Genomic DNA, 17,813 nt, shown 5'->3' with positions numbered 1-17,813 from the left:
GCCAGGGCCATGCCACCAAGGCCACATGCACAGACACGGAAAAGGGCACAGCCCTGGCACGGGTACCGGCACTGGCACAGGCCAGAGCATAGCTACAGCACACAGCCATGGGCACTGACAGGGGCACGGCACGGTCGAGGATTTGGATGAGGATGAGGATAAGGATGAGGACGAGGAACGAGGACACGGACCCGGACGCCGCAGAACACGGCAGTGCCGCCCGCCCGCCGCCAGGGGGCAGCGCCGCCGCGGGCGGGCCGCGCGCTGCCCTCACGGCGCCCCGTCAGCGAGCGCGCGGCGGGCGGCGCTCATGGCGGCTCCGCGGCTGGGGCGCCCGGCGGCGGGGGGGAAGTCGTTTCCGTCTCCTTACCCTGCTCCATTGCGGTTTTCTCCACTAGGACGAGCAGCAAAAAGTGAGTGGGGTTGAGGTCCAAGAGAGAAGATCAGATCAATTCAAAAGAAGGGAGGAGCGAGAGAGAGGGCAAATAAACAACTTCACAGCTTTTCCTGATTTTTCCAGTGAAAATGGGAGTATCTGTAGCATAGGCGAGGCTCTGGCCCACACGCTTCCCATGTGCAGGCGGTGGCGGGTTTCAGGACTAGAACAGCTGTCAGTAGATTCCAACACAGCAAGTTCTGTTTTCCTTTGATTAAGAGATCGAGTGCAAAGGGCCAACCACCAGTCACTTTGGGGGGATAAAGCCCACAGAAACAAGAGAGAATTGAAGCAATCCTTTTCTTTTGATGATAAGGGTGAGAGATGGCACAAATGTCATCCAAATTGCTGAGCGTATCAGTATTGCCTGTGTTACGCGCACAGGTCAAATGCAGTGTGAAGTCAATGAGAATACCCAACTGCTAGGGCATCTGGGCTGTGTCAGAAAGACTTGCTGCTCTCTGCTTTCTTAGAGCTAAAAGAAAATTCAGTAAGTTGTGGAGTTGAATGCTTCATCCTCCTCCCTCCCAAGCTTGAAAAGGTGACAGATGTTTCCTCAGGGCCTGTTATTTTAGACAACTCCATGATTTATATATCTCTGCAAGCCTGGTGGGTGGAATTGCATGTCACAGATGAGCTGAAAATAACTTGTATATGCTCATATACAGACTCTGATATCTATTGGCCCATGTAGAAAAACTTCAAATTGAATCACATGATCTCTTGCCTGGCAGATGCATTAAGATGTACTGATGGAGCAATGGTGGCTTAAAGTGAAGTTGAAATGTTCAGTGAAGAGCACTGGCAAGGACTCTGGGTAACATTGTGCACCAGAAGGGCTGTGCAGAACCACCAGAGCTTAGCCCTCATAATTGTTTTGCTAAGATAGGCAGTCACATATTGAGAGAAAATTCATATTTAGAACAATATGCAATTCCCTGTGGGATCATAGAACTGGACAGACTGCCTTTGGCCTCTGTGTGAGAGGTTCAGAAGATTCCTGGAAAGGTGGTTGCAGAACTTCGTTTGGATATGTGGGTCCTTCTCACTAGAAGCAATACTTGGGGAAATTCTGCTGTGGGACCTTGGAGTGTCAAGCTGTTAACACCTGATCAAGTATTTGGGATATCCTGGTGGAAGAGGCAGAGAAATAAATATGTTACATCCAGGCGTGCCCAGCACTCCAAAAATCTGTTAGGTGGCATTGTGTATGGCACATAGGCACACACCGGGCTGAAAGCCCAGTGTCAAGGCTAAGATGTAAGGGAATGTTTTTCTCAGGTGAACTTCTCAAAAGCAGACGTTTCTGCTTCCCTCCATCTGTAGAACCCAGGGAGTTTCACCCAGCTGCTTATTAAGTTTTCCCCTGAGTGCTGCCTAGCTTCCTTTGGGTACAGCTCAGAACCAGCGTTCTCTGGGAGACGATAATATTTTCCAAGGCTGGGCCATTTATCCGTGCCAGCCTCTGGAGAATATGGAGAAGCTGTGCAGAAAGGCCCTGGGCACACTTGTCCACACCCTGTAGTCCGCAGTAGACATTCACATCCTGCCAAGGTAAACTTGTGTGAGCGGTGCGTCTGATTCACAGCCAGGGCTGCAGCAAAAGCAGTGAGGGAAGAGTGGCGGAACTTTAATTCCTTGGGAGGGGCTGAAGACAGAACTTGCAGCTGACGACCCAAATTCTTGGCGGGAGCATGTATCTCACAGGGTTTCCTGACAGAGATTCTGCTGTACCACATGTCATCTCTGCACTTAAAGTCTTTTTTGTTCTGGGAGGTCTTTTGTTGGGTTTGGGGTTTTTTCCCCTCAAACAACACTTTCAGGCATTTGTTTCTACTTACCTGAGTGCTTCCCAAACACTGGACTTAAACTTACTGTTGTCTAGTCTCCTTTGATCACCAGGATGTGATGACTCAGATCTGGAGCCTAAACCACTGCTTTTTAGAAATCATTCAACCTACCTGTCTGATTCCTCAGAGATTATCTGGATTCAGCATGTGCTCCTTTCCCTTTGGTCAAAGCTGCATGACTTCCACTTTTCCCTTGCATCTTCCAGTTTCTCTGTCCCCATGGTTGTTTGCTATTCCTTTTCCTTCTTTTGAGTCTCTCTGCCACAAAGTGTCACACAAGGTGATATTTTCAGATACATGGTGGAGGTGATGAGGATGTTAATTCTGCTCTCAGAGGTTCATTTAGAAAAAAACTATTTTTTAAACACCCACAAGCAAAAAGGGTTTAATTTTTAAGCTGATGAATAAATAATTTGTCCAGACAAAATGTTTGTGATGATAATGGTGCTGTGCCCTGAGGGAATTAAATTCAACTATCACTTTCCTGCTCACAAATACCTCAGTCCAGTGATGTCTCACATTGTATCTCAGTCTGAGACTCATGGCCCCACTCCTGCAGGAGGAAAATACTTGCATCTTTGGAAAACTTGGGTGAAATTTTCAGTGGCATAGCAGGAGTAGAACCAAAGGTCTTCTGCTGGTTTACTCTTACCCAACACAATTTAGACCCCTCTGTCCAAAACTTTGCATGATGTCAGTGGGACAAATGGTACAAAATTGCCATTTTGTCTGGGAAGATGTTGGATCCATTTGCTCTTGCAATGTCTTGATGTGTGTGTGGCTGTATGGGAGTGTGGCGACACATCCCTTAATCTTCAGCCTGTGACTGTAGTGGAAAAAAGAACATAGAAATGTAATTTTTGGGTTTTTTTTTTTAATCATGCTGTGTTTTGTTTGTTTGTTTGTTTGTTTTAATACCTCCCAGTTCTCATATACTAGTTGCAGTCCAGGAAACTTTGTGTTTATTAAGCACTGTGTAAATTTGCAGCTCTCTATAAATGTAAAATCAATAGGAGTGATAACAGTAGCAAAGTGCTCAGTCCAGCCCTGGTAAAAACCCAAGAGTGCTAATTCCTTGATAAGGTCACTTGCTTCACACAGGCACCTCCTCTCCATGTGAAAACACAGGGTGCAGCACAGAAGATATTTGTGTTCCCTGGCAAGACAGGAGACACTGAAAACACGTAATTCCCTGCAGGTGACAATGGCGGGCAACAACCTGAAGTACTCTTACAATCTATTGTAGAGGCCTTCATCCCTCCACAGAGCACTGCAAACACGTTCTCTTCTAGGAAATCAAAATCTTAGCCAACATCTGCTATCCTTTTTAATCTCTTCTCATAAGCAGATGAGAAAGGGGAGTCTCCAGTAACCTGATGGAGTGAGTAAGATTGTATTTTTGGAGGATGAGCAGAGCAGCAAAGATGAAAGCTTGTATGGCTGACCCCTCTGAACTGTGGTCTTCATCAGTGATGCCCACTCATAGCCTGGGCAGTTTCTGGGGTTCACTGAGTGTGTGTAGAGACCACACTCCCACCTTTCCCCAGGTGTCCTGGTGCTATAATGGTAGCTCTGCCTGCTCAGGCTACTCCACTTCCATCCAAACAGGCAGGTGGAAGGGCTTTGGGCTTTTCACAGCTGGAACTTAACTTTACCACCAGGGGTAATAAATTAAGTATTTACCATGGAAAAATAACTTGTATACCCCCTCTATCTTCTACTGTGGTGATTCTATCAATGGTAGAACTGCTGCAGACAGCTGTGGTTGGCTCCATGGGGTCTGCTCCTCTTCCCTTCCAGGTCCCCTTTAAAGATGGTTTAGGGGTCCCAGGTGGCTTACAGCCATTCATCTGACCTCTGTCATGACTTCCCCTTGGACTTCTCTTGTAGACCTGAGCACCCAGGATAAATCCATTCCCTCCTGCCTGCCCACCACTGTCAGTGAGCCTGCTGTCATTCTACTCTGTGGTGGGTCCATAGTGACCTTTGGGCTTTTTCTTTGCCATACTGCTACAGTAAATCCAATCCATCTCCACATCAGTACCCTTCTGTTTTCTTCTTCCCTGACCTCTGCCTGCTAACACATCCCTAGTTCCAGTGACCTTAGGTACAGGAAGAATCCTCCTTAAGTCCCCATCCCAAAGGTGGCAACTCCTGCTATTAAATAATAATCATAGAGTAATAATCACCAGAGGGCTTGCAGGGACTTTGGGAGATCTCTGAAGCTGTCACCCCCTCTCCAAGGTGGAGTCACCCAGGAGCAGAGCATGACGTGGGTGTTAAATGCTTCCAGCAATTGGGATGCCGCAGCCTCCCCAGCAGCCCCCTGCGGCCCAGGAGACCGTCCTGGAGAAAAAGCACTTTCTTGAGCATAGCTCAGGCTACTCCAGCAGCTCAAATCCTTCCTCCTGCAAATAAGGCTGATGATTACTTGTCCTTCTTCTGGTGAATCTGGAGTAGAACTGATCATTGTCTGCTTTATTGAACTTTTTATATAATAACAAAACAGCTTTTAGAGTAACTGAGAAGGAGGCGTTTGCTCACTTGCAAAGTCAGGAAATTCCCTGCCAATGGACATTCTTTGTCGGGGATCCTTTGCCAGCATAGGCTGAGCACTAAGCCCCACAATCTGCATTTTCCTTTTGAATGACTCCCACAAAATAAACCAAATATCACATCCAAGGAGATTTATTACATCCCTTCCAAGGGCGAAGCATTCCTCAGCTACATTCCACTTCTGTCTTTTGTGCTTAGGAAAGGGGAAAAAAATCGCTGTGATGCCTCTGGATCCCACCCCTCCAGGGCTTCTGTCGTTAATAAAGTCGAGCAGCTGGAGCCAGATTTGTCAGACTAGTCCTGAATGGCTGGCTCACTCCTGCTGCAGGAGCAGCACCATCAGAGCAGCGCTAGGATTCCTGCTTCTGCTGAAAGACTAATAAGTCGTGGCACCACGTTTCCTCAGTAAAACCACCTTTTGTTGTTCCCAGTGACACCTTATCCCCGTGGCAGCAGCTTGCCAGAGTGGATCTTCTCGTTTCCTTGCTGCTTTGCCTCTGCATGATGCAAGAGTTTGCAATGCTTTTTGGGAGCTCAGATGTGCTCTCAGAGACTCTGCTTGAAGCAATTGCTCTCTCCAGGCTTTGCAGTGAAGCTTTTACCCAGATGTGTAAGTGAGGATGTGTATAAAGGGAGGCTGAGGTGAAACCTCTGTTGTGTTATCTGAGCTTAATTAAGTTTCACCCCTAAGCAGTTGCTAATTGATTGACCCCAGGATTGTAAAAGGGAGCAAATTTACCAGAGCTCATTAAAAGAGCGAAGTTTGGAATTTGAATTTTTTTATTTTATAGATTAATACCTTTGACTGATGTCTTGCTGACTGATATTTGTGAAACAAACTCTTCTCAGCAAATGTTGGTAGGTGGATTTGGCTTTTTAAACCCAAATGAGAGAAATGGTGAGTACACAGATGCCTGTTCATCCTCACTGTGTCCCTTGCCAGCATTTATAGGTATCATTTAACTGGAGCTCTAATACTGCTTTCTGCTCCAGCCAAGGCTGTGCTAACCAGCTTGTTGTCTCTTCCAGCAAGGTATCAAGTACATTTCAATTTCATAGGCTTCAAAAGCTTTTCACAAAATTGACAAAAAACCCTCCCCAAACCAAAGATTATTTCAGCCACCATAAAATGCAGTCACTGCAGGTGTGGGTGAAGCCAGCTGTGCAACAGCACAGGACAACACCCCAGTGCAATGGCGTAGTAATGGAGAAGGGGAAAAGATGCTGTGTACAAGGGGAGCTGCAGGATGAACAAAGGGAGGAGGATTGTCTTATCCCAAACAGCTGGAACATGGACTATTTGGAACATTCAAAGATTGTTTCCAATCGGATGATGTTCACATCTGTCCTACACAATCAAACTCCCATGCAGAGCAGGAGTCACCCGAGTCACAGTTGCCTTCTTCTCAAATACATCAGGACACCGTTTGCAGGCCTCCTCTCCAGGTACTAGTCCTGAGCTTTTGTTGGTGAGGTTTGATACAAAAGGAACTCATCCTGTCAGGACTGAGACATAGCCAGTGTGCAGAAAAGGCTACAGAAAATAGGGTGTGCAGAACAATGTGGAATAGATATGCACACCTGAAGATGTGAAGGATGAAGGATACCATTATGAGCACAATGGATGAGCAGCCACTGCTCAGCTGACAGGTGGCTACTAGAAGGCCAACTTTCACAACCAGCCCAGCAAAAGTTCCTTTTATCACTTGGAGCGAATTCACTGCAGCTCCCATCAGCCTTAAAACAATTTCAGATGGGTTTTAAAGCTATTTATAGTGTGGAGGGGAAAGTCCTGTTGTGTAGCAAACTCAAAAAGTAGTGTGCACAACCTGGATGTGAGTTGAGGCATATTTGAAGTTTCCCCTGACAGCCTGTGAATTGCTTCCCTTTTTTTCCTTGCAAGGACAGACTGTTGTCCTATTCCCTCACGCTCGTCATCCTCAGAGAAGATGCTCATCTCTCCTGAAGAGATTTCATGCATTTTATGAAGATTTTCAAAAATTTGATGGAACTGTCAGCTCAATAGCAACATGGACAAATTACACTTGTCCTACATGGGTTTCACTGTGAACACATCTCTACAGTTAAGATTGTCTACCTCTGTCCTAGGCTTGTTTGCCTCTAGGCCCTTCAGAGCCCTTCTGAGTTGCTTTTCTGTCTCTTCTGTTTGTAAAATGTTTAACATCTGTGAGCACTTACAGGAAAGTTCCAAATTTCACACCATATTTGAAATTTCCTGGTTTGTTTGGTCTCTGATTTAGGTAGTGGTTCCCAAGAATAAATCTTTAGCTGTAGCTATGAGGAAGAGAGCTATGTTACTCTCTCTGTAGTGAAATGACATTTGTTGACAGGAAGGACTGACCTTCCAGGAGAAGATGTTACTGAGGAAAGGGAGGAAGCTAAGTGTCTTCTCTTTGGAGTACATGGATGTCCCCCTCCTGAGTGCACTTGTGACCCTCACAACTGTCTCCCCTACTGTTTGCTCTGTCTGCTTCTTTCTCTTTCTTCTTTTCTTCTCTCCCCAACCACACCCACTATTTAACCATTTAGATATAAAAATAAAAAATAAGAAAACCACCCAACCCACTAGACAGAGGGTTTGCTAAAGAAGGGTAATTTTAAAAGCAAGTCTTTGAGGTCAGTGTGTAATTGTACCATTGGGACTATGTGATCTGAGACAAAAATAATCCACTGAGTATCTGGTCAAGAAGGAGAGGATGGCAGCCTGCAGTGGGGGAAGAGTGACTTATATGCAATTGACCAGGCAGCAAAAGACCAGGCAAAACTACTTGCTGGCACCAGAATTAATATTTGTGTAGAATGCTGCAAAATATTCTGTCTGTGATGGGATCATTACAGCTGTTGCTCAGGTCACAGCCTCCCTTGGTATGTGCCAGGAAGCATTGGGTACTTCCTGGAAATTTAATGGTCTTGCACAGAAATAAAGATATGATGTGAAGTGTATTTATATATTAACCTGCTCCCGAGGAACATTTCTGGTTTGATGTGGACTTTAGGGTGCTGAGGTTTTTTAACAGTTCTCCATTTTCAAACCTCTGTTTCAGGTGCTTTATGAAAATCTGAATTCTTCAAAGGGTTCATAGGACTGTAAGCCATGCTCTCAGAATAAAGAAGGATGTTTTCACCCCTATAAATATCAGTTCCATTCTTTGCAGTTCCTTCTCAGTTATAAGTGACAGCAGTAAGTTATGTGGGCCATTCATATAATGTATTTTACCAGTACTTCCTTTAGTGCATTTTACAGGAAGAAGTGAACCTGCTAAGTGCCCAAATATCTCTGCTGTTGTCTGCTAGTCCTGAGAGCGCAATACAGGGGGTAGGAGGACCACAACACAGTGCTTTGTTTTGTTTATTGTTCTGGCTGAGACAGTGGCAGCCCCCATCACTTGGAAATAATGATGCCAATTCCCATACTGGGGCAAAACACTAACTATTTACAGAGAGTCATGATTTTCCTGGCTTCAGAGGTGGCTCGGTGACACCAAGCAGACTTTCATCTCCCTTGTTCCTGAGTTACTTTCACACTATCCCAGATAAAAGCACCATAAAAATCAGTTTTATTGTGAAAGAAGTTAAATTTGAGAGATGGGAATATTCTTGTACATTGATGCCAGTGGCTGGGGGTATAGAGCTCTACCTGAATTGATGCTACTGGTGTTTCCACTCCAAGGTGTCCAGCCATGAACTCTCCAAGATTTCACTGCAGTTCAATATTTTCCTTTCTCAAACCACTGTCTGTGCATGAAAGGATTTATTTTTAATCAGAGGCCAGTGCTGTTTTCAGGGGTCTTTACTTTGTGACCTTCAATTCTGTTTCTAGGAGGAGACAGTGGGTTTCAGTACCTTCTTGCTGTGGCTGTTTCTGGGCAAGCCCTTCCCAGAACAGATGCCACTGATTCAGGAGGTCCTGCTGCCTCCCCTTTATTTAAGTGCTGGTTACACAGCTCCGCCAGGATCCATTGCTGCTGTAAACCACGTTCAAGGGATAAGCAATTTAGGGTTTGGAGTCACTGTAGACCAGCCCTGGAGACCTCATGCAATTGTTTTTCATCCTTCTTACACCCACAGTTCTGCTAGATTAGAATTACTGCACATTCCAGACACTCTCTGACTTGAATTTGAGTTGGGAAAGACACACACAAAAAAAGAAATTTGTGTTGTAAATTAGATTTCTCAGATTTCAGTGATTTGTCATGGTAATGTGGCTCAATCTATGCAGTCATAGAAACATTTCACAAGTTCAAACTCTTCCATGCTATTAACTTCCCCAGTGTGGCAGGGTGCAGCGACCGTAGGAGGTAAAGGTTAATTTCAAATCAGCTGTGGTAGAAAAAAGACATGGCACCCCACATAGGAAAGCATTACACCTACAAAATGAGGATTAAGCTAGAAAGCATTCCCCAGCCCTAGAGATCTATTTGGGAAGACTGGATTCTTGGCTCAATTGTTTTGTGCCCCTTCCTGCCCCTGTACAAGTCCAACAGGGTATATGCTGCCTCTTGGTGCAGCTCAGGTCAGTGGGACAGCACTCAAACACTTTCCTGTGTGCATTGTGCTTGCCCACAAGCCAAACCAAAAACTGTAATTCAGAACTCACTCAATGGGGTGATCTAAAAATAATAGGATTAAAACCAGTAAATGATGGTTTCCTAGGTTCGCCTGCCTATGTTGGAGCCAGCAGGGTGCATTTTCAGCCAGTTCCCTGCAACTGTCAGAAGTCACCTAAGAGCAGGGAAGGCAAGAAGTTTCCACTTTTCCAGGACTTCAGGTGCCCAGGCTTTGAGAAAGCTGCTAAATGTTCTGAGATACTTAGAGAAAGGAAGATCTGGCAACTCCGTTAGCCCTGTTTGCCACACAAACCAGAATGTCTCATTTCTCTAGTACCTCTTTTCCTAGAAAAACTGGCTGCTCACGACCTGGATGGGTGGTCTCTTCAATGGGTAAAAAACTGGCTGCATGTCCAGACCCAGAGAATTGTGGTGAATGGAGCTAAATCCATTTGGCAGCTGGTTGCTAGTGGTGCTCCCCAGGGCTCAGTTTTGGGATTGGTCTTGTTTAACATCTTTATTGATGACTTGGACATTGGGATTGGTGGCACTCTTAGTAAATTTGCAGATGACACTAAGTTGTGTGGGAGTGTTGATCTGATTTGAGGATAGGAAGTCTCTGCAGAGGGATCTGGACAGGCTCAATCAATGGACTGAGGACAACTGCATGAGGTTCAATAAGGAAAAGTGCTGGGTCCTGCACTTGGGTCACAACAACCCCAAGCAGCACTACAGGCTGGGGGAAGAGTGGCTGTAAAAGTACCCAGCAGAAAAGGACCTGGGAGTGCTGGTCAACCGAGGCTGAACATGATCCAGTGTGTGTCCAGGTGGCCAAGAATGCCAATGGCATCCTGACCTGTATCAATTATAGTGTAGCCAGCAGGACCAGGGCAGTGATCTCCCCTCTGTACTCAGTACTGGTGAGGCCACACTTCAAGTGCTGCATCCAGTTTTGGGCCCCTCACTTTAAAAGGACATTGAGGTGCTGTCCAGGTAGAGAGACTGATTTCTTCTACCATGCCTGCAGTGAAAGAACCAGAGGGAATGGCCTTGAGTTGATACAGGGAAGATTCAGATTAAGAATTAGAAAAAGATTTTTCATTGTTAGGGTGGTCAGACATTGGAATAGATTGCCCAGGAAGGTGGTGAAATCACCATCCTTGAAGGTGTTTAAGAGGCATCTGGATCTGTTCTGGGTGATATGGTTTAGTGGTTTAAGGGTTACCCTGATACTGCTGGGTGGATGTTAGGACTTAGTTATCTTAAAGTTCTCTTCCAACTTTGATGGTTGTATAATCAGTGGATGTTAGAGATGCACAGGTGCAGAGCCACAGGCAAGGAGTTCTTGAGCACTTCGAAGAGCCTCTTTCTTAGTGACGCTGCCTTTGGCCATGTTTCACGCTTCATGTTTTAGGCTGCTGCAACACTCAAGTTCTTGATGAATCAAAAGCTGTACAGGAAATGGCAGCACCAAAGGAACCTTCTCAGTATGTCAAGGAGACACAAGTACTCAGGGAAGACCCAGGGACTCTACTGCCTTGCCTTGCCTTGCCTTGCCTTGCCTTGCCTTGCCTTGCCTTGCCTTGCCTAACCTATCCACCCCAGAGTCAGCTGCAGAAACCACATCTCTCCCCACTTCTGTTTCCTTGCTGGGCATCTCTCTAGCAATCATGAGGAATTTGTCAGTGGATCTTAATGGAAGGCAGCTGATAATTATTATTTCTTTATTTCAGATCTTAGTCCATGCACGAAGAGCATGCCACACTTGGCAGCAGCTGTATGAGACTTTTTGATCCAGGTAGTCCCTCCCCTCCTTTTTGCAAATTGAGAAGGTCACACTAGGGGCAATTTCATTCACCAGGGCTTCTCCCAAAGGAGTTCTTGCTCTGCAAGAGGGCAGTTGGCTGGCCCAGGTGAGCTCTCCTGAGGCTGGGAGAGCAGTGAGGCCAGTTCCCAGGAACAGCTGCATGCCCAAGTGGCATGGACAGTGCCAGCCTCCCCTGGCTTTCCTGCATCCCACCCCAGCCCCATGCACTGCTTGGGTAGACAGAGGAGGGCAGGGGAGCTGGCTGCCAAGAGTGACACGTCTGTGTGTGCCTGACAGCATCCGTTGCCATGGCAATGCATATTTGAGTCTGAGCCGAGTTGCATCTTCCCTGAAGTTGTGAATTGAGCTTAGCTTTATTTATTTAAAACCAACCATAACAAGTGTAAGAAAGACAAGAGACACATTACAAATCCCCTTGCACAGGACGTAGCCAAATGAGTCAGAGGCACTGCAGGCTTTAATCAGCCCACCTGACGTCAAACCTCTCCATCAGAGGAAAGTGCCGCCTGGAAATGTCAACATGCCCAAATGGAAAGGCCAGAAGGTAAATCTTTTCCTGTGCTCACTCACTGAGTAGGAAAGAACAATTAAAATTCAGCCAGTTCCCTAGACACATCTTAATAGCACTCTGATTGAACGTTATTCTCCTCCTGGTCCTCTCCCATCTGTGCTGTTAGTTGCCTGGGGACAAGGCCTATTGGTTTGAAGGATCTTTCTAATGTAGCATCATACCCCGAACCTGCAAGAACAAGGTGCTACCACCAGCAACACAAAAGGGCTCTGTAGGAAAATTTTGTCACTGAAGTGACCTCTCCCACAAACACTGAGTTTACCATGCCATGACAGTGGTTCTCAGTTTCACACATGTGAATGCCCAGGGGTAAAAAGAGTAACTTAGCTTGGACCTATGCCTTTTGTCAACAGAAAGTTGGAACGAGGAAGAAAAGCAGCAGGAATTAGACCATTTTTTTGCCAGAGGTGTCAGTTACCTGAGGGAAGGTCAACACCAAGCCTGACAGATGCACCACAGCAATAGGAAATGATCATGGTCTGTAACAGATGCATGACCTACTGGGAAGAAAAACCCTCTTGCATCCTTTGCAACAAAACTCAAACTTTGGGCCCCTGTAATATACACAAGGTAAGAAGGAGCCCCCAGCTTTGAGTACAAGAAACCTGTTCTTGAGTGTATATCTTAAGCTAGGTGTACAAAAGGGAGAGGGGTCAGCCAAGGACACCTACAGCTTTATGTGCCCCTTTGACAAACATCCAGCTAGGAAGCCTAGGAAAACCATCCATTCCCAGCCCACTGGTGTTTACCAGGGGTGACAAAGGGACACATGCAGACATCAGGGAAAACAAGCACCCAGAGAAGGAGGAAGGAAGGAAGAATGTAAATGCAAACCACACCACTTAAAAGCAGGGCAGCATTCCAGCTCCTCCAAAGTGCTCCCCACACCCAGCACTGTACTGCAGCCAATCTGGTGGGCTTCTGATCTTCCCAAAGCACTTAACACTTCTCCCCCTTTTATTTTTGTCCTAAATGTGTTTTGCTTTGGTGGCTGATCCTGGCTATGTGCCTGAGACTTTACACTGGGGTTGCTTTTCTCTAGGAGATGTCTGTAATGAAGGTTTCTTCCCCCGTGTTCTCTTCCCCCTGTAGTGAAAGTCTGTAATTACCACTGAGGGGTGAGGCAGACAGCACTGAAACAATGTCATTTGAACGGGGGTGAGACATGCCTGAATTGCCGGGTTGTGCTTTTCTCCTCACAGGATTTCTTGTGCATCTGGACCTTGCTTTTAACCCTTGGCAGTACAGGGAACATCATCCTCCCACTCCCCTGACCAGCCTGTGTGTGCTGTATCTACTTTGTTCTGACCAGGGCAGATTCTGTTGGATGTAGCCAAGATGTGAGTGTCCAACTTCTCCACCATGCTTGAAGGGTCAAGTGGCACAAATTTGCATGGATTGCCCTCTAGTCTTTCATGTGGGTAATGGGAGTTTGGACTGACTCTATATGGCTCATACAGTGTGTCAAAGTAGTTGTTGCCATCCCTTGCCCTGACTCATCCAGTCCTGTTCCAGCAGCTCTTCAGCTGCCTCCTGTACCAAAGCCATTTGCTTCCCACTCCTTGATGCAAGGTATCTTCTTGAGGTAAAATTCAGAGTGTGCAGCTCGTCATCCTTCCTAGGGAAAGATTTGAGTTGTAGGAAATGGTTAGGAGAAAAAAGGTGATACATTCCCCCAAGAATGACTCTTCAGGTTGTCTCCAGCCCTATGAAGTCTGCCTGGATCCCTTCTGCAAGCACGTCTTGCAACTATGAAGGCTAAAAAACCTAGTAAATAAAAAGCAGTGCATAGGAAGCAGAGGTGGCCACCCTCTTCTGCTGTCCTGCAGCTTCCCATTCACATACTGTCTTCAAATGGTAACAAACTGCTGGAAGGAGATGCCCTCATATTGAAGTTACTCTGCACCCAGTCAGCCTGAAAGTTGTCTGATTCCCCAGGGAGATTGCCAGCTTATGCTCTTTTTGAGATATAGAGCAGGAAGGGGAGACTGTGTGTGACAAGGCAAAGGAGCAGTCTTAGCTTGCCATGAAGAAATAAAGGAATTACAAAGAGATTTTTCCTCATATATCAGTTACTTCCAAAGTGGTGAGTTTTCATTTCTCCTATTTTGTTACAGTGCCTATTTACTATGTGGGGGCTTTGCTTTCTGTCATACTGGCAGAAAGACATACAGCCACAGGCAGCTCAGCCACATTCCCAGGAGCCTAAAGGGGTTCTGTGAAGGGATGTTCCTAGGGTCTGGTGTCTTGTACTCAAAGCTTTCCTTTTCCTAGGCCTTTCCTCCTTTCTTGTCTGCCACTCGCTCCTTGTTTGCAAGGCTGACTTAAATCTATCCAAGGGCCCCAAGTTTACCCCAGAAAGAATAATAATTGTAGTGCTGAGCTCTGTGGCTTCCCTTTCATTCCCCACATAGCATTAGGGTGCTCATTGAAACCACAGCATTCATGGATGCTTGCCATATGCAAACATGCAATTAATATGCTCTTCACTTTCCCCTCTACTTCCTAAGCAATATGGGGGAGAAAAAAGCACACAAAAGTTGTGGTGCACATTTCCTTATGACACACACGTGTCTGCACTTCTCTGCAGTGCTTCAGCATGGCTCACACCTACCTGGATTTGGTGGTCATTAAAGAAGTGTGTCTGCTTGCAGGCAGACATTTAATTTGACCTCCTGTGTAGCTGCACACAAAGCGATATGCAGAACATAATTCATTCCCTCTTTCAGCTGTGTCAGCAGATCTATGAACATTCTTTTTCAACAGGTGTTACCATCTTCTCTGTTTTTAGCAGGGAGCTGCAATGGGTGTGATCTCTGCACTGCTGCTTGCTGGTGGTGGGAACAGGTGTGCTGGGTACTGGGCTGGAGCACACACAGCAGGAAGAAGGAAATGAAAAGCAGCTGATGCTGGCTGGAGAGGGGTGTGCAAGAGAGTTTAAACCAGTCACTGGAAGGAAATCCAAAGGGAGACACATTTCCTGGATGAGGCAGGGCTGTGGATCAGAGGGGAAAGAAAGGCTCCAGTGATTGCAAGTCCTTCCTCAAAAGTTACCTTTTGCTAGAGAATGTTTTGCTGTGTCACTATCCCGACATTTTCCTGGGTTTTTAATTGCCCCCATAAAAACCTAAATGAAGAAATCACAGCCAAAGGGTTGGATATGTAACTACTTGTGCCATCACACACGACCTGACTCCTAAGAGCTCATCTGGGGACTGTAGTACCTCTTCTTTGAACTAGGCTGAAAGTTCCATTTCCATCCTCACCTTGTTCTCAGTGGGCCTTCAGGAGCAGAGGGGACCTATAATGCAGCAGTTGCTCTCTCTGTCTGTGGTGCACAAAACAGAGAGCAAAACCCCACCAAAGGAATGTATGGAGAAGAAATAAATCCAGAGAAAAGACAAAGCAAAATGAAGGCAAGACTGTTGCAAAGAGCTACTGAAGAGCCAAAGTATGGAGTCCGCATGACTCCAGAAAACCTTCATGGCTAGGAAGACAAGCTGTGGCAGAAACAGGCATATTCCATCCATATGACCAACACTGGAAAAATAAACAGGACAAATGGTATCTTTCACAGAGTTGAAGTAAAAGCTTTTCTTTGGTGGCAGTCCTAAAGAGCCAGCCTGACCTCCAAAGCAAAGCAGTTCTAACAGCATGAATCATTTCCATACCAGCTGTCCAGGCTGCAAACACTACACAGATGACCCCTCCTGTAACAACAGAGCCTGCATGCAGCAGACCAAAAATCACCGACATTTCACCCTACATTCCTCAAGAAACACTCATCCTTGAAGAGTCTGTGAAACCTCCTGGCACAGTCCTGGGTGGGGGAACCAAAAGCTTCAGCTTGGCTTGTAGCCGAATGGCCTGGATTGCTGTCCACGTGTTCAAGCCCAGGGCTTGCTTACCTTGTCTTGTGTGTCCTGCTCACAACAATGCAGGGTGAAGGCAAAGCAAATGCAAAGTGATACGATGAGAGACTTGCAGTTCTCACTATATGGACATAAAGTCAAGCAGTGGAAGCAGGACCAGGCAGGATGGAGCACAGGAGAGCAGGATCCCTTTCTTCTGAGAAATGGACTGATGATTCACTTCTCAGCAGTGATAAAATTAGCTTGGTTGGTCATACATGTGTATTTGCAGTGCCAAATATTGTGAGGCCAGGAAGACTTACCTGTTGTCAGTTTGACTTGTTCAGCCTGAACATACTTGATTGCTATTTCAATCTCCTGCTGTAATCAGATTGCAAATAAGTCTAAGTATAAAATCAGAGAAAACCGGGCTGAAGGAATTTGAATAATCATGTAATTCAGCCCCTGCCCCAAGGTTGCTTCCTGCTCTGCTGTATCTATGTCCCAAGAGATGGCTGCAGAACTTGGTTTTAAAGATGGTCTAGTAAGGGTGATGCACCATTCAAGTGTTGCAAGCACTGCAGTCCCCAGGCCTCAGCTTCAGCAGTGCCACTCAGCCTGTCCTTTTCCCCCTTTGCTGCAGGCACCCATGGCCAGTTGCAGCAGCACGTCTGAGTTTTTCTGAATTGCAATCACCTCCTCTCACCCATTAACAATTTACCTGTCTCCAGGTCTCTTCTGGAGCACAAAACTGCTTGTCTGCAGAAATAACTCTCCTTTTTGGCTCCAGAGGGTCAGTAGCAACACCCTCTGACCACCTAGATGACATTTCCATTGCCTTTAGTGAATTGCACTCATGCATGACGTATGCAAAGCGTCCATTTCAAAGCTCTACACAAATGCTGAGATGGGGGCTCCCATCAGAGCTCTCCAAGATGAGACAGAGCAGCTTTCCTGTTCAACATCAAAACGGGGTATTCGTTATGATTCTTCCTTGCCTGCAAAGTGCAGCAGTGATAGGCAGAGAAGCTGCATCTGGGCAGTTACACTCAGTACTAAAAGCACTGAATAGAAGCAGGGTTTCAGACCAGGCAATTTCTTTTTTTTTTTTTTTTTTCTGAGATATTTTAATCTCCAGAATGGATTTCACAGCTCCTATCTGACTGTGCCAAAGCATTTTCCCTTTAGAGCACAGACAAACAAGTGAGGTTTACTTTGCCTGACCTTTTCTGATGACACTGCCACCCATGCTGTGCAAACCAGAGCTGACACCATCTGAGCTTCCTCGGCCTGAGGATAAATACAGTGTGTGTCCTGAGAAGAGGCTTCCTTGTGTTAGCTTGGGTGAGGCACTGAACCAGAAGCTCTTGGTTTCACCAGTGAGTCTCCATAGTTAGGGAAGTGATATCCATGTTTGGTTAGTGGCAGGAGGGGAAGCTGCCCCTGCTGTGGCTCTGTCCGTGCTCTGTGACCCTGGCTGTCACTCCATTGCTTTGGCAAGATTCAGTCTGTCTATTCCTTGCAGCTGAGAGCCCTGCTGACTGGGATGTTGAAGAAAAGACATCTTCCCTCTTACTTGGAGACAGGTTTACTTCTTGCTGAAGGGTCTGGACGTATTTCTTCTTCCCATCTTAGAGTGGCAAAGGTTTTCGTGTTTCCCCCTTTAAACCCACTGGCATCCACATTAACAAAGAGGTTTCTTTACCATTTAGGAAGTAAGAACAGCATTATTTTCTCAGCACAACTCCATCCTGGTTGAATTTATGTCTCTGACCTTTTACCCAAAGGCTCTTTACACTTGACTGAAACATAAGGTAAAAGTAAATGTAACTGAAAGAGCTCATTGTGTGTGTAAGTATAAAGGCTTTTGTGTGCAGGATGTGGCTGCTTGTGCAACCAGTAGCCAAGGAGCACCTTGGGTTGTGCTATTAGTTCTGACAGCCATGGAGAATGTGGAGCAAGAGCCTGGATGGATGAAAACCCCGTATCCAATTCAAGCACAGGCTCCAGCCACCTTCAAATCAGCACTTCTTTGCCAGAACCCTCACCGCTGGCAACTTCTGGCCAGGTTTCCCCCAGGAGAGATGCAGTGCTATCTTTGGGGGTTTTTTCTGCAGATGCCTGTGACCAAGAAAGCCCCCTCCTTGGAGCTG

General features: G+C 46.2%; 1 protein-coding gene across 1 annotated transcript in view; it reads left to right on the top strand.

The window, feature by feature from the left end:
• Window positions 1-305: 305 nt before the first annotated feature.
• Window positions 306-17,813, top strand: part of CREB3L1 (cAMP responsive element binding protein 3 like 1) — a 63,493-nt gene continuing 45,985 nt past the window's right edge. Inside the window, exon 1 of the mRNA XM_036384776.2 lies at window positions 306-413. The gene's annotated coding sequence lies outside the window, so the exon portion shown is untranslated. The remainder of the gene's footprint in view (window positions 414-17,813) is intronic.

Source organism: Molothrus ater, chromosome 6, assembly GCF_012460135.2.
Source record: "Molothrus ater isolate BHLD 08-10-18 breed brown headed cowbird chromosome 6, BPBGC_Mater_1.1, whole genome shotgun sequence".
Lineage (NCBI taxonomy): Eukaryota > Metazoa > Chordata > Aves > Passeriformes > Icteridae > Molothrus > Molothrus ater.
The sequence above is the reverse complement of the archived record's forward strand: the minus strand, read 5'-3'. Positions and strand labels throughout refer to the sequence as shown.